This window comes from Coffea arabica, chromosome 1e (genome assembly GCF_036785885.1).
Source record: "Coffea arabica cultivar ET-39 chromosome 1e, Coffea Arabica ET-39 HiFi, whole genome shotgun sequence".
Lineage (NCBI taxonomy): Eukaryota > Viridiplantae > Streptophyta > Magnoliopsida > Gentianales > Rubiaceae > Coffea > Coffea arabica.
Window position 1 is genome coordinate 2620527 of NC_092311.1, and position 15662 is coordinate 2636188.

General features: G+C 38.7%; 1 pseudogene; it reads right to left on the bottom strand.

Moving 5' to 3' along the window:
- Positions 1-6291: 6291 nt before the first annotated feature.
- LOC113690552 (uncharacterized) lies at positions 6292-14911 on the bottom strand (annotated as a pseudogene).
- Positions 14912-15662: the final 751 nt, after the last annotated feature.

Consider the following 15662-nt stretch of genomic DNA (forward strand, 5'->3'; position numbering starts at 1 on the left):
CAAGTCCTTAACCATAGTTGGAAAATTTTGGACAGCGTTACAACCTACAAAAACAACATAACCTTCAACTTGAAGCAATTCGGAAATCGGGTAAAGAACTAATGGTACATTATGAACTAGATGGTAAGAAGGTGTAGAGCAAGATGGAAATGAGAAAACTCCCTTTGACACTTCAATATTCCTTCTACCAATTGATTCAACTTGAGATGCCAGTGCTAGTCCTTTACACTTCTCTTTAACACCTACATGAGAGCGACAAGAGTTAGTGCTAGTATCATGCTCAAAATAAGGCAAAGGTGAGGAATAAACCATAGGTAGAGAACAAGCAGTAGAATCTGAAATTTCCCTTTTAAGACGAGCTCGAATCAATCCTCCAATGGTGTGGACAAGTTTGAGTTGACATGGTTCCATGAATTGAGACCAAAGAAATTTAGCTCCTAGAAGACAAACTCCATGGAAACTCGCAAAGTGTCCAAGTGACGTGGGAATGGAACATGCCATGACCAACTCTACTTGACTTTGTTTAATCTGCACAAAAGAAGAGGTACTAAACAAAACACATGTTAGCTTGTTAGCAAACAAAACGTCCACACTTTCAACTTTTGCGAACATGGCCAACTCCTCCTCTTTACTCATCAATAAGGCCAAACTATTCTTGCATTTTCCCACTCCATTTGTCTCGGACCATTGTCCATTCATTGCACTTGAGTTCGGATTATGTTCATGGCTTAGCTGCATCTCATTCATAGAGGGCTCTTCAATCGACGAGGGACTAGGATGAATATTTCCTTTGTTACCACCGGTCGACACATGATTAAGTTGCTCAAAGTGGGAATCCCATACTTGGCTAAGTCTTTCCATCATAGAATCAACCCATGCTTTAGTTTGACTTCGGAATTCATCCTTTGCTTCACGAAGCTTTGACTCAATTCGAAAATTCTCGAGCTCCTCGTCTTGATTGTCAAGACGCTTCTTAGATGATCCTTGTTTGCTTGAAGTTGACCTTGATTTAGATGCTCTACGCAAGCTGCTTTGCTCCTTCTCATACTCATCACAATCTTGTTCATACCTTTTGTATTTGTTCAAAGCATGGTGGCGTTGCATCTCCTTCCGGAGTGAATGATACCCACATTGTGAACTGGATTGCATGGAACTAGAGTACTTGGAGGTACTTCGCTTGGGACCTCTCCTCTTGAAAGGTTCGGTCTCTACGAATTCTCGATTGTATGAGTAAGATGCAACTCTAGTGGGCATGACTATGTGACCTGCAAAACGGTTAGTAAAGCAAAGGAATTTTCCTCCCACACACAAGCTCACGTATGTACACTCTACTCTCGTGTATCACTCACAATTACTCACTCTAATGGACTTACCAAATACCTTTACCTGTTGGGTTAGGTAGTTGAGAAAGGTTGCTCGAGTCCAGTGATTGTCACCAACTTATCCCCACAAGAGTACGCAAGAATTCTTTGCTCTTTTTTTTTTTGGTGAAGGGAAAGACGGTTTTGGAGAGCTTAAGGGTGGCGGACAGATTTGAAAAAAATATTTCCAAGAAAGGAAACTCTAAGAATTCCTAAGATGTAGGAGTGGTTTCCTTAAAAAGGATGAGAGAATGTAGTATGATATCCTAAAATGGAGGAGAAAATATAGGAGTGTCCAAGAGTTATCCAAGTATATTACTTAGTCTCCTAAACGAAGTTGGAAAACAAGTTGGAGTTGGAAACTTCCTAATTCTTCTCAAGACAGATTCGGTTCCTCCTCTCTCCTTCCCGCAAGCTTCCAGCAATTTCCCTCTCAAACCCACCCCAAGGTCGGTTCAAATCCCACTTAGCAGCCGCACACTTTACTCTCACAACACCAACCAGATTTGGAACTCTGAAATTTCCAGATTTCCTCCTCGTGAAGGCCTTCCCAAAGTCGGCTATACTCCCTATAAGACTCCCTCTTCACAGCCGCAACTTACCCAAATAATTCGGCTCTCCCTCTACTCCAAGAACAAGAAGTTCGGCTCTCTCTCCTTCAAGGCAGATTCGGTTCTTTGTGATTCCAGAATTTAGCTCTTGTGACTCCAGAAATTCGGCTCTAATGGACTCCCAAGAACATGCGAGTGATGTTACTCAAGAATCTCCCAAGAAATTCACTCCTCAACCAAGAAAGCCACGTATGGATGCAAGATCATACAAGAGACTTTTTATTCGAAGAGAGGTGCAAGTGTTTAAAGTTCAAGACGGTCAAGAACCACAAACAAAGGTTGTTCAAGTGATCAAGGCTCAAGGTAACCAAGAATTTCAAGAAGAGGTTGGTCAAAACTTTTGAATTCTTTTCTTTGCTTGATGTAATTTTCTGGTTTGAAAACAAGAAATAACAAGACAGATTTGACAATAAAGAGTTACGGCTTCCTTCTTGGTTTCTTGTTGGCCGAATGTTCTTCTTGTTTCCCTCTTGCCTTTTGCGTTTCTGTTTTTTTTTTTTTTTTTTTTAACTTAACAACTGCAACTAAACCTGGACGGAAGAAAGGTTCACAAACCAGATTTCTGGGCAGCTCTACGTACTACAACTAATCAGCCAAAAACTCCAAGATTTCCCAAGAACTCCCAAGAACTCAAGAAACCCTAGATGGTTGTAGTTTCCTTCAAGATTCTCAACTCCAACAAGTTTTAACCCCAAATCAGTTTAGACAAGATAAGTAAACAACTTGAATAAGTTACTAAGATTTGGACAGATTTGGCCACAAGGCAAAACCCTAGCCGCGACTTGCTTCTCCTTCTTTCTTTTTTTTTTTTTTTGCAGATTCGGCAAGGCTAATTGCTGGGTAGAATGGATGTCACTAGAGTATGAAATCTGGGCAGATTGGGACTATCGACAATAACACACAACTGTCCAGAAATTGACGCGACAAACAACGAGAACTAGCGGACAGAATTTTTTTTCTCTTTGACAAGCGATGCAAACAGATTTTGTTTGTTTTGTTTTTTTTTTTTGTTTTTTTTGACTAACAAAGCAGCAACGGACAGACTTGAAGACACAAACGGACGGACTCAATTAATAAAAGCAATGACCAGAATTTCTAGACATCAAACGAAAGGAAACGGCACAACAAAATACCAAAGCTAGCGAACAGAAATTTTTTTTTTTTTAACAAGGCAGCGGAATTAATGATAACTAAGACACAACTACGGATATAACGGAAGATACCTCCACCAAAGCTCTGAAGCCAACTGATACGCTCCTCGATCCACGGTCGAGACACGTAGCACGTTTGCCCAAGGATCTAGCGGGGATGTCCTACGCTTGGTGTGCGGAACCTCTAACCAAACGGACAACACGATTTGATTTGAAGGTGGTAGACGACACTCCGATGAAGGTGAATACTCCAGGGGAATAGGTCGGTAGAACAATCTAGGACAGGACGCAAGACTGCTCAAAACCCTTGCCAAAGCAAGTAAAGGGGTCGAATCTCTCTCTCAAGAAGAATCGAAAATATGCAAAACTTTATTGATAAAACGTCTCCCTAAAACCTTACAAAGCAAGCCCATTTATAGGCTAAAGTGACTGAAACCCTAAAGGGACTAGGAAAGGGAAAAGTCGGCCCATGGTCTTGGGACAAGATGGGCCGGCCCATGCTCTTACTTAAACACTAATCAATTGCTAAATAACTACTAAGGCTTAAGGCCCTATTCGGCCAACTCATTTGGAGGCCCACTTGACTCTTCATGGGCTTGGGTCATGGTGTAGATAACCCGATTAAAATCCTTCAAGCCTTCGAGGTCTCTATGAGAGTCTTGAGTTAAAGCCGCTATCCATCTCGCCATCCGGGCACACATCATTTTGTTAGCATGGTTGAACCAGTCAATTGTGTTTTAGCTTTTGTTAAGTTACAATTGTTGGGTGTCAAACCAGCAAAAATAAAATTCCTACTCTTAAGTCACGAATTAAATCCACTATGGTACTGGAGCAGGGACTTAGGCTGTGCAATGGGTTACTAGCTTCACCCTGGTGCCAGAGTTTGCTTGATCCGATATACCAAAGTATATTAATTACGTGAAAGACAAAATTCGAATATAGCAGCGAGCAGGGTCGAATCCACAGGGACTTGGGAATTTATTTCGAATGAATGTAACATTAAATAAAAATGGGGGGAGTTGATATGGAACTGTCTAATTTAATTGCTCAAATTAAAAATATAAAGTAAATTAACGGAAGGAAAATCTCTAGTCAAAGGTATAATCTCCACTTATGGTTCGAATCACTGATCACAGATGCAGAGATAAAATCTTTCATTTACAAATAAACTGGTTATGGTTGTCAACAAGCTCTGACAACCTGCCTAACCTTCCTGATTCGATAACCACAACAAGCTCTGTAGTTATTGCCCTAGCCAATTAAGCAGTCCTAAACACGCTCTTAGGATTTAACCTATTGACAGCATTAATCATTAGACTGGCCACCAATTATAACCAACAAACACACACGCTCGGTTTATTTAGGCTATATCATATATTTCCGCAACAACGACTCAAAAGTTTCTACTACAATTGAATCATATCACTTGCCACATGCACTAAAATTACCCAACAATTACGGATTGAGCACTCTTAGATGGCTGTTAATTACTCACACAATTAAACAGTGATCAAGTATTTAATTGCAAGAAATAATCATATGCATAAGTGAACAGGAAATATATAAATACTTGCAAATTAAAGAACGTAGGGAAATCAATTCGATCTCACAGTTTTGTCGAACCAAAGCTTCGATTTAACCTCTGACTAGATGAAGAAATTAGCCACTCCTCATAGTTGAATTGCAGCCAAAAGTACTGGATTGCAAAGGCATTACGTTTTTACTAGAAAGCAAGGAATAAAAAATGTTTTCCCGTTGGGGAATATTATCGAACACCTGGCGTGTGTCAGAGGCCAGTCCAGAGAAAGGAAACTAGAACTAAACTAAAAGCTAAACTAGAGGTCTCCCCCTTTTGCTTCCGTACGTCCTCTCCTTAAAAAGCCAAAAGTAAGATGACTTAAAGCTCTCTCCGGTGGTCCCCACACATGTGGACAAAGTCTCCAAAATTACTTCTTCCTCCAAGTCTCTCTACGTTCCTTTCTTTTAAGAGCCCAAATGACTTATAGCTTTGTGGTCCCCACCAATCCAAGGCCTAAGGATTGAAGCCCTTAGAAGTCTCCATATTCTCCATAAAGTCCCTCCTTTTTGGTAGTTTTCTGCTTCATTCCTGAAATTAAGTCCCGATACCAAATATGAGTAAATATCAGCAATTAACACAATATTTGTCAGGGATAGAAGGGAAAATTAATAATAAAAATACCAACAATTAACACCCTATCAACAATTGACTTCTTTAGGGAACGAATGCTTTTGTTACTGGCTGGAAATGTACCTGACCACATGTATTCATGATTTTACTCTTATATATTGTGTATGTATCACAATGGTTGTTTGGTTGGCAGGTGAAATTGTTCATTTTTAAGGCAAAACTCTGTCAAAATTTTTTTTAACCTTTTAACACAATATAATGTTATGATATCCAGCAACTAAGGGGTGCAAAGCCTGTAAGAAACAGAAACTGCGCCAAATCCTGTGCCATGACGGCGACATTGGCATCGACGTTGACCATGCGAGCCTCCAAAGTCTGAACCTGGAAAACTAAGAAGAGAGGAAGAAATGAGCTGAAATCGCGTTTCTGAAGCCTTTGTTGGGACACATAAAACGCGATTGAAAACACGCCTACAACTCGCGTTTTATAAGTCGCGTTTCCTTCACAAATCTTGCAGGAATGAAAACGCGATTGAAAACGCGCCTTCAACTCGCGTTTTCGTAAGTCGCGTTTTCTGTACGAATCTTGCAGGAATGAAAACGCGATTGCAACTCGCGTTTTTTTCAACCCGCGTTTCCTTCACAAATCTTACAGGAATGAAAACGCGACTGAAAACGCGCCTTCAACTCGCGTTTTCTAAGTCGCGTTTTATGCACAAATCTCGCAGGAATGAAAACGCGATTCAAAACGCGCCTTAAACTCGCGTTTTCTAGTCGCGTATCACGGTGGCTTTCGGACGATTCTGATTGTGAGCTTCCTGCACGCCATCACGCGGGCACGTCAAAACTGAAGGGCACCTATAAATCGGCAAAAACGAAAACTGAAACCCAAAATTAGTCGAATTCAAGGAGAACACCTCTAAACTACCACACGGAATTGAACAAACAATTAAAATGAACAATTGGGTTGCCTCCCAAAAGCGCCTTTCTTTAATGTCTTTGGCTAGACAAAATAATGCTTCAATCAGAGAGTTCAGGCACTGCAAGGGTCACCTCCTCAACATTATTAACTTGAAATCCTTCATAAAAAGGTTTGAGACGATGACCATTAACCTTAAAAATCTTGTCAGTGTGAAGACTTTGAATTTCTACTGCACCATGAGGAAACACATTAGTCACAATAAAAGGTCCAATCCAACGAGAACGCAATTTACCAGGAAAAAGTTTAAGTCTAGAGTGAAAAAGAAGTACTTTTTGACCAATACAAAAAATTTTCCTTGAAATTGCTTTATCATGAAATGCTTTTGTCTTCTCCTTATAAATGCAAGAACTCTCATATGCATCATTTCGGATTTCCTCCAACTCTTGCAATTGCAACTTCCTGTGTTCTCCAGATTCATCCATCCGCATATTATAATTTTTAACTGCCCAATATGCCCTATGTTCCAATTCCACAGGTAGATGACAAGGTTTGCCAAAAATTAATCGGTAAGGAGACATACCTATGGGGGTCTTAAAAGCTGTACGGTAAGCCCAAAGTGCATCATCTAAGCGCAAACTCCAATCCTTTCTATTGGGATTCACCGTCTTTTCAAGTATCGACTTGATTTCTTTATTGGAGATTTCTGCTTGACCACTAGTCTGCGGATGATAGGACGTAGAAACCCGGTGAGTGACGCCATATTTCTTCAACAATGCTTCCATTACTCGATTGCAGAAGTGTCCCTCGGTCACTGATAATTGCTCTTGGCGTGCCATACCTGACAAAAATATGAGATTTAATAAAATCAACTACAACCTTAGCATTGTCAGTCCTAGTTGCCTTAGCCTCTATCCACTTTGAGACATAATCAACTGCAAGTAATATATACATATTACCAAAAGAGGAAGGAAATGGACCCATAAAATCTATACCCCATATATCAAAAATTTCACAAACCAGTATAGGAGTAAGAGGCATTTGATCTCTATGGCTTAAATTACCTGTCTTTTGACAATTTGCACATGATTTACAAAATAAGTATGCATCACTAAACAAAGTTGGCCAAAATAAACCACACTCTAAAACCTTTCTTGCAGTTCGCTTAGAGCCAAAATGTCCACCACACGCATATGAGTGACAGAAAGATAAAATCGATGGAACCTCTTCTTTAGACACACACCTGCGAATAATTTGATCAGAACAATATTTCCACAAGTATGGTTCATCCCACACATAATATTTAACATCACTTTTAATTTTTTCCTTTTGAGCTCTAGACAAATCATTAGGTAGCGTTCTAGTAACCAGATAATTCACTAAATCAGCATACCAGGGAGTTGTCTTTTGAACTACAAAAAGATGCTCATCTGGAAAATTATCCTTCAAGGGAGCAGGTCCTTCACTATTGATCAAACGACTGAGATGATCAGCAACCATATTTTCGGCACCCCTTTTGTCTTTAATTTCCAAATTAAATTCTTGGAGTAGGAGAATCCACCTTATAAATCGTGGTTTGGCCTCTTTCTTGTTGAGCAAATATTTCAAAGCTGCATGGTCAGAATAAATAATGACTTTAGTGCCAAGTAAATAAGAACGTAATTTTTCTAAAGCAAAAACAATAGCTAAAAGCTCCTTTTCCGTAGTCGAATAATTGCACTGGGCACCATCCAAGGTTCTCGAGGCATAATAAATGACATAAGAAGCTCTGCCCTCCTTCTGGCCAAGTACTGCACCAACAGCAAAATTGCTGGCATCACACATTATCTCGAAAGGAAGACTCCAGTTTGGTGGTCGAACCACTGGTGCTGAAGTCAATGATCCCTTGAGCGTGTCAAATGCACTCTTGCAATTATCATCAAAATGAAATACCACATCCTTTTGAAGTAATTTGCATAGAGGATGGGATATCTTTGAAAAATCTTTGATGAAACGCCTATAAAAACCTGCATGGCCAAGAAAAGAGCGAACTTCCCGCACACTTGCAGGGTAAGGTAAACATTTGATAATTTCTACCTTAGCCTTATCTACCTCAATTCCTTTTGCAGATACCACATGGCCTAAAATTATGCCTTGCTCCACCATAAAATGGCATTTCTCATAATTTAAAACAAGATTAGTCTCAATGCACCTTTTAAGAATTTTTGTGAGGTTAGTTAAACATTCATCAAAAGAATTACCATAGACAGTAAAATCATCCATAAACACTTCTATGATATTCTCCACATAATCAGAAAATATACTAACCATACACCTTTGGAATGTAGCAGGCACATTACAAAGACCAAAAGGCATTCGTCTATAGGCAAATGTACCAAAAGGGCAAGTAAATGTGGTTTTCTCTTGATCTTCAGGCGCCACTGGAATTTGTAGAAAACCTGAAAAACCATCAAGACAGCAATAATGAGATTTTCCTGCCAACCTTTCCAACATCTGATCAATAAAAGGCAATGGAAAATGATCTTTACGAGTTAATGCATTTAATTTTCTAAAATCGGTACAAACTCTCCACCCATTTTGAACTCGAGTGGGCACTAACTCACCTTTAGGATTTTCAATAACAGTAATTCCTGTCTTTTTAGGAACTACTTGAACAGGACTTACCCACTTACTATCCGAAATGGGATAGATTATACCTGTGTCAAGAAGTTTTAAAACTTCTTTCTTCACTACCTCCATCATTGGTGGGTTCAATCTCCGTTGAGCCTCTCTCGAAGGCTTAGCACCATCTTCTAACAAGATGCGATGCATGCAAGTGGCTGGACTTAATCCTTTTATGTCAGCCACTGTCCATCCTATTGCCTCCTTGTGGTCCTTCAACACCCGAATTAGTTTTTCTTCCTCTAAAGCAGTCAATTTACTGGAAATTATTACTGGGAGTGTATCTCCATCTCCCAAGAATGCATACTTTAAATTATCCGGTAACTGCTTTAATTCCACCTTCGGGGCTTGCACAATAGATGGCAAAAGCTGTGAATGAGACAGAGGTAATTCCAAGTAAGACACATTGGAAAATTCTGGACAAAGAGAATTCAATTCAAAAATAACTTCCTGCAATTCAAAAGGAAAAACAAACTTCCCTTTTATCTTTTGCAAATTTTCCTGACAGAGACCAGTAGAAATAGCAACCTTCAACGCATCGTCATTATTAAATTCAAAATTTTGCTGCGCCAAAGAATCAATTACATCTATAACAAAAATTGAATGAGATTCACCAGGATATTTCATGGCATCATAAATATTAAATTTAATAACATCACCATCAAATTCCATAGTCAATGTGCCAGTGAAAACATCAATTTTTGTTCTAGCAGTTTTCAAAAATGGTCTCCCTAACAGTATTGGAGATGAATTAGAATTATCATCCTCCATATCAAGCACATAAAAATCTGCAGGAAAAATCAAATTATCAATTTGCACTAAAATATCCTCCAAAACTCCATCAGGATAGGCATTTGATCGATCAGCCAGTTGAATTATTACGCCCGTCTCTTTTAAAGGCCCAATGTTCATCAAATTATAAATAGAACGAGGCATAACATTTATCGAAGCACCCAAATCCAACATAGCTTTTTCAATTTTAATATTACCTATTTTGCAAGGGACAGTAAACATACCTGGGTCCTTGCATTTAGGAGGCAATTTTTTCTGCAAAACTGCCGAAACATTTTCTCCCATATGCACTTTCTCGTTTCCTTTCAACTTTTTCTTACCAGTGCATAACTCCTTCAAAAATTTAGCATATCTAGGAATTTGCTTAATTGCATCTAAAAGAGGGATATTTACCTCAACTTTTCGAAAAGTGTCCAAAATCTCCTGTTCGTGCTCTTGCTTTTTGGACTTTGCCAGTCGACTAGGAAATGGAGGCGGAGGTGTAACCACTTGTGTTGATTTTTCTCCAAAATCTGGTTGTTCCAAGGCTCTAGGTTGAGACACATTCCCCTCTTTTTCGAGCTCTTCCTCGATTGCTTGTTCAGAAATTTTCTTGCTCGGCTCAGGCAACTCTTTGCCACTTCTTAATGTGATGGCACTAGTATTTTGCTTGGGGTTGACAATTGTCTGCGAAGGTAGCTTTCCAGATAATTGGGACTCCAATCTATTGACTGTGGAAGCTAACTGGCTCATTTGATTCTCCAAATTATGAATGCTAGTTTTCGTCTCCTGTTGAAATTGTTGAGTGTTAGTAGCCAAAGATTTCACAATATCCTCAAGTGACATACCTGATTTAGGAGCAGGTTGTTGCTGTGAAAGTTGAGGTCTAGGTTGATATTGTGACTGATGTGAAAATCCTGGTGGCCTTACTGCATAATTAAAATTAGGATGATCCCTCCATCCTGGATTATAGGTGTTTGCATAGGGATCATACCGTCTCTGAGGTGGTCCTGGAAATCCAACTGCATTAGCCTGCTCAGTCGAATCATCTTGGAGTGTGGGGCACATATCTGTTGGATGACTCGAACCATAGCAGATTCCACATGTTTTCAATTGCTGCATTTGTCCTATAGCTAACTTTTCAACCAAAGAAGTTAGACAATCTAATCTTTGCTCTATTGAAGAATTACTTACCTCATTGACTCTACGAGTCGTGTTATCCTGCCTGTCTCCAAATTGTTGAGCATTTGCAGCCATACTCGATATCAAATTTCTTGCCTCCGTGGGTGTTTTATTCACTAAGGAGCCCCCACTGGCAGCATCAATAATTCTTCTGTCAGTTTGGGACAGACCCTCATAAAAATACTGGATGAGGAGTTGGTCAGGAATTTGATGATGAGGACAACTAGCACATAGTTGCTTGAATCTTTCCCAATATTCATGTAGAGTCTCTCCATTGAATTGTCGAATTCCACAGATGTCTTTCCTAATGCTTGCAGCTCGGGATGCAGGAAAGAATTTTTCTAGAAAATGCTTCTTCATGTCTGTCCATGTGGATATTGACCCAGAGGGCAGATAATAGAGCCAATCCTTAGCTTTATCAGCTAAGGAAAATGGAAAGGCTCTTAATTTAATTTGCTCCTCTGTGACTCCCTGGGGTTTCATTGTCGAGCAAACCACATGGAATTCTTTGAGATGCTTGTGGGGATCTTCACCTGGTAAGCCATGAAAAGAAGGAAGTAAATGGATTAGTCCAGATTTTAACTCAAATGCAACCTCTAATGTAGGATAAGTAATGCATAGGGGCTGTTGATTTAAATCTGGTGCAGCCAATTCTCTCAATGTCCGTTCATTAGCCATGGTGCTATTTATCTCTTCCGTCTCACTAAATGAATCCACAAAATCTACTACTGAATTATGTCCAGTAGATGAGGAGGATGCCTCTGCTCGTTCTCTTGTTGCTTTTCTCAATGCACGAGCAGTCTTCTCTATCTCAGGATTATATTGCAGTTCACCTGTACGAGAAGATCTAGGCATAAACCAGTAACAATAAAAATTAAAATTAAAATAAATAAAAATAAACAAAGAAAATAAATTTATTTTGACACCAAGTCCCCGGCAACGGCGCCAAAATTTGTTGGGTGTCAAACCAGCAAAAATAAAATTCCTACTCTTAAGTCACGAATTAAATCCACTATGGTACTGGAGCAGGGACTTAGGCTGTGCAATGGGTTACTAGCTTCACCCTGGTGCCAGAGTTTGCTTGATCCGATATACCAAAGTATATTAATTACGTGAAAGACAAAATTCGAATATAGCAGCGAGCAGGGTCGAATCCACAGGGACTTGGGAATTTATTTCGAATGAATGTAACATTAAATAAAAATGGGGGGAGTTGATATGGAACTGTCTAATTTAATTGCTCAAATTAAAAATATAAAGTAAATTAACGGAAGGAAAATCTCTAGTCAAAGGTATAATCTCCACTTATGGTTCGAATCACTGATCACAGATGCAGAGATAAAATCTTTCATTTACAAATAAACTGGTTATGGTTGTCAACAAGCTCTGACAACCTGCCTAACCGTCCTGATTCGATAACCACAACAAGCTCTGTAGTTATTGCCCTAGCCAATTAAGCAGTCCTAAACACGCTCTTAGGATTTAACCTATTGACAGCATTAATCATTAGACTGGCCACCAATTATAACCAACAAACACACACGCTCGGTTTATTTAGGCTATATCATATATTTCCGCAACAACGACTCAAAAGTTTCTACTACAATTGAATCATATCACTTGCCACATGCACTAAAATTACCCAACAATTACGGATTGAGCACTCTTAGATGGCTGTTAATTACTCACACAATTAAACAGTGATCAAGTATTTAATTGCAAGAAATAATCATATGCATAAGTGAACAGGAAATATATAAATACTTGCAAATTAAAGAACGTAGGGAAATCAATTCGATCTCACAGTTTTGTCGAACCAAAGCTTCAATTTAACCTCTGACTAGATGAAGAAATTAACCACTCCTCATAGTTGAATTGCAGCCAAAAGTACTGGATTGCAAAGGCATTACGTTTTTACTAGAAAGCAAGGAATAAAAAATGTTTTTCCCGTTGGGGAATATTATCGAACACCTGGCGTGTGTCAGAGGCCAGTCCAGAGAAAGGAAACTAGAACTAAACTAAAAGCTAAACTAGAGGTCTCCCCCTTTTGCTTCCGTACGTCCTCTCCTTAAAAAGCCAAAAGTAAGATGACTTAAAGCTCTCTCCGGTGGTCCCCACACATGTGGACAAAGTCTCCAAAATTACTTCTTCCTCCAAGTCTCTCTACGTTCCTTTCTTTTAAGAGCCCAAATGACTTATAGCTTTGTGGTCCCCACCAATCCAAGGCCTAAGGATTGAAGCCCTTAGAAGTCTCCATATTCTCCATAAAGTCCCTCCTTTTTGGTAGTTTTCTGCTTCATTCCTGAAATTAAGTCCCGATACCAAATATGAGTAAATATCAGCAATTAACACAATATTTGTCAGGGATAGAAGGGAAAATTAATAATAAAAATACCAACAATTAACACCCTATCAACAATTGACTTCTTTAGGGAACGAATGCTTTTGTTACTGGCTGGAAATGTACCTGACCACATGTATTCATGATTTTACTCTTATATATTGTGTATGTATCACAATGGTTGTTTGGTTGGCAGGTGAAATTGTTCATTTTTAAGGCAAAACTCTGTCAAAATTTTTTTTAACCTTTTAACACAATATAATGTTATGATATCCAGCAACTAAGGGGCCAAGATAGAAGATGGCAATGATACGAGGCCGCACACGTTAGTGCTCGGTAGTTCAGCATGCCATTTCTCTGGCAAACTTTGCAACTTTATAAGACTAGTACAATAGAGACCTTTTGCTGTTCTTTCATTTTCATTCTTATAATGAGGCAATTTGATGTTTTAGTTTCCTTAACCAAGATGGCGTGCCATTAATTGAGATTCCAAGAAAATTGACTTGACATTCAATAAAAGGGGCTAGCTAATCTCAAAATTTTCCAGGTCTAGAAAGTTTACTTTTAGTTTCAAAGGATGGAAGACCACCTCAATAATCATGATGCTTCTTTTTAAAAAAAATATATATATATATATATATTTTTAGCCTCCCAAATTAAAGAGAAAAGGGTCCCGGCATACTTTCTTTTTCTTACCTAGAGCCCCGAAGATATGCTTGCAGTAGCATTTCGGCTACACAAAGTCAATAACAATTCATTTTGAATAAGAGGTGATATTTTCATTTCTCAATTACCCTTTAGTATTCCTTGAAGGCATTATTATTTATTAAGTGAACTGGAATGCAAGAAGCTAAAATGAAAATGTGAATAGTAATTCCCTTTTGAATCGTTCTGATAAACAAAATTAAGGGTGCCTATTGAGATAAGCATATGAGATAAGCATTTGTTTTAGAAATTTTTACAACACTCAAAGGAATTGACTGTTTGCAATTGGTGGTGAACCCAATTCCAATCAAGAAGCAAACCAGCAGAGTAGATCATATCTGATAAATTTCTCCATCTCAACAACAAGAATAAACAAAGGTAGGACTTTACAAACAAGAACATTACATTGCATGCCAACTTGGCCTTGCAACTACGCTATTTATAATGCAACATTTTGAGTCCTAGTTCCAGAGGCTTTCTTCTTGCATTGTGAACCCATACTGCCATTAATAAGATGCAACCTCTTACCAGTGCCAACATCAACATCTGGGCTTTTTTTCTCAACCTTTGAATTTCTATCCTCATTTCCTTGTTGTTTCCTTCGGCTTTCCTTAGTTCCCTTAATAATTTAGAAATCGTGTTCTTTGTATACTCTGGTAAGGGCGGATCGTACCATAAAAAAATTTGCAACAATGAGCAATCTGCATTCAAAATTAATCCATCATTAGTAATAAAACTTAAATAAATACACCCTAACCATTACAAAGATTATTAAAATTTAAGCATTTGGCTGGTCTCATTACACCGTAATTTCTACATCCATGGAACCTTCTTGACGGATTTGCTGCAGTCCAAGAAGACACTATTCTGCAGGATTCTTGGCAATGGCACTTCACGATTTCCTCTCCATTGTAGTATTCAGCTTTTCGTGGGCTAGATCCTCCGAAATGTGAACTTCCATAGGCCTCTTTCCTTGAAGATCGATTTGTAGCTGAGCTGGACGATCCCGCATCCAAATTTCTCCATCTGCTATGCACTTCAAAGGATGAACTTGAAGACATTATAGTTGTAAGCTGGTAATTGGGAATCGGTTTCAAGCCCCTAATTTCTTCCGCTAATTGGATGCAAAATGGGTTATGTCTTGGAAAACCCCAAATTTCACAGGTTTCCCCCAATTTGGATGCAAAATGAGATCTGTCTTGCTTCCCGTAGAAATTAAGATGTGTACTTCCAAAAAAGTCCCTGCCTCGCCATTGGTTTCTGTACAGATACATGTGTTTTGGGTGGCGACGCCGTATAGATCCTCAATTGGCACAATAATTTTAGTTAAGGGACTTAATTCGTGTGATAAAATGTTGAGGGACCAAATCGGCTTTAGTAAAATAGTTTGAGGACTAAATTGACAATTTTCCCAAACTTTTTTATCCTTTTTTTCTTAACCGTTACCACTAGATCCACTTGCACTCTTGCCCAAACTTTACCATTCTTTTCATTTTGTCAATTTTGTCTTCGTTTGGGATCAAGTTTTTCCTAAATTTTGACATATTTCTCCTACTAATTCTCTTTAAACGTACGTGTAGAAAGAAGCAAGACAAAATAGTACGGAATAATATCATAGAGAATTTTTTTTTAAAAAGGATGCCATATATGTGAATATTGTTGTCTATGGACAGGAAAATCGTATGAAATTGCACATATCACCAAGAATTCTTCAGGACCAAACCATTAGACGTATTAATTAAGGTAGAAACCATCTTCTTTCACCGCCTAAGAACATGTTTTATGACAAAACTCAGCACGCAAACGTTCATC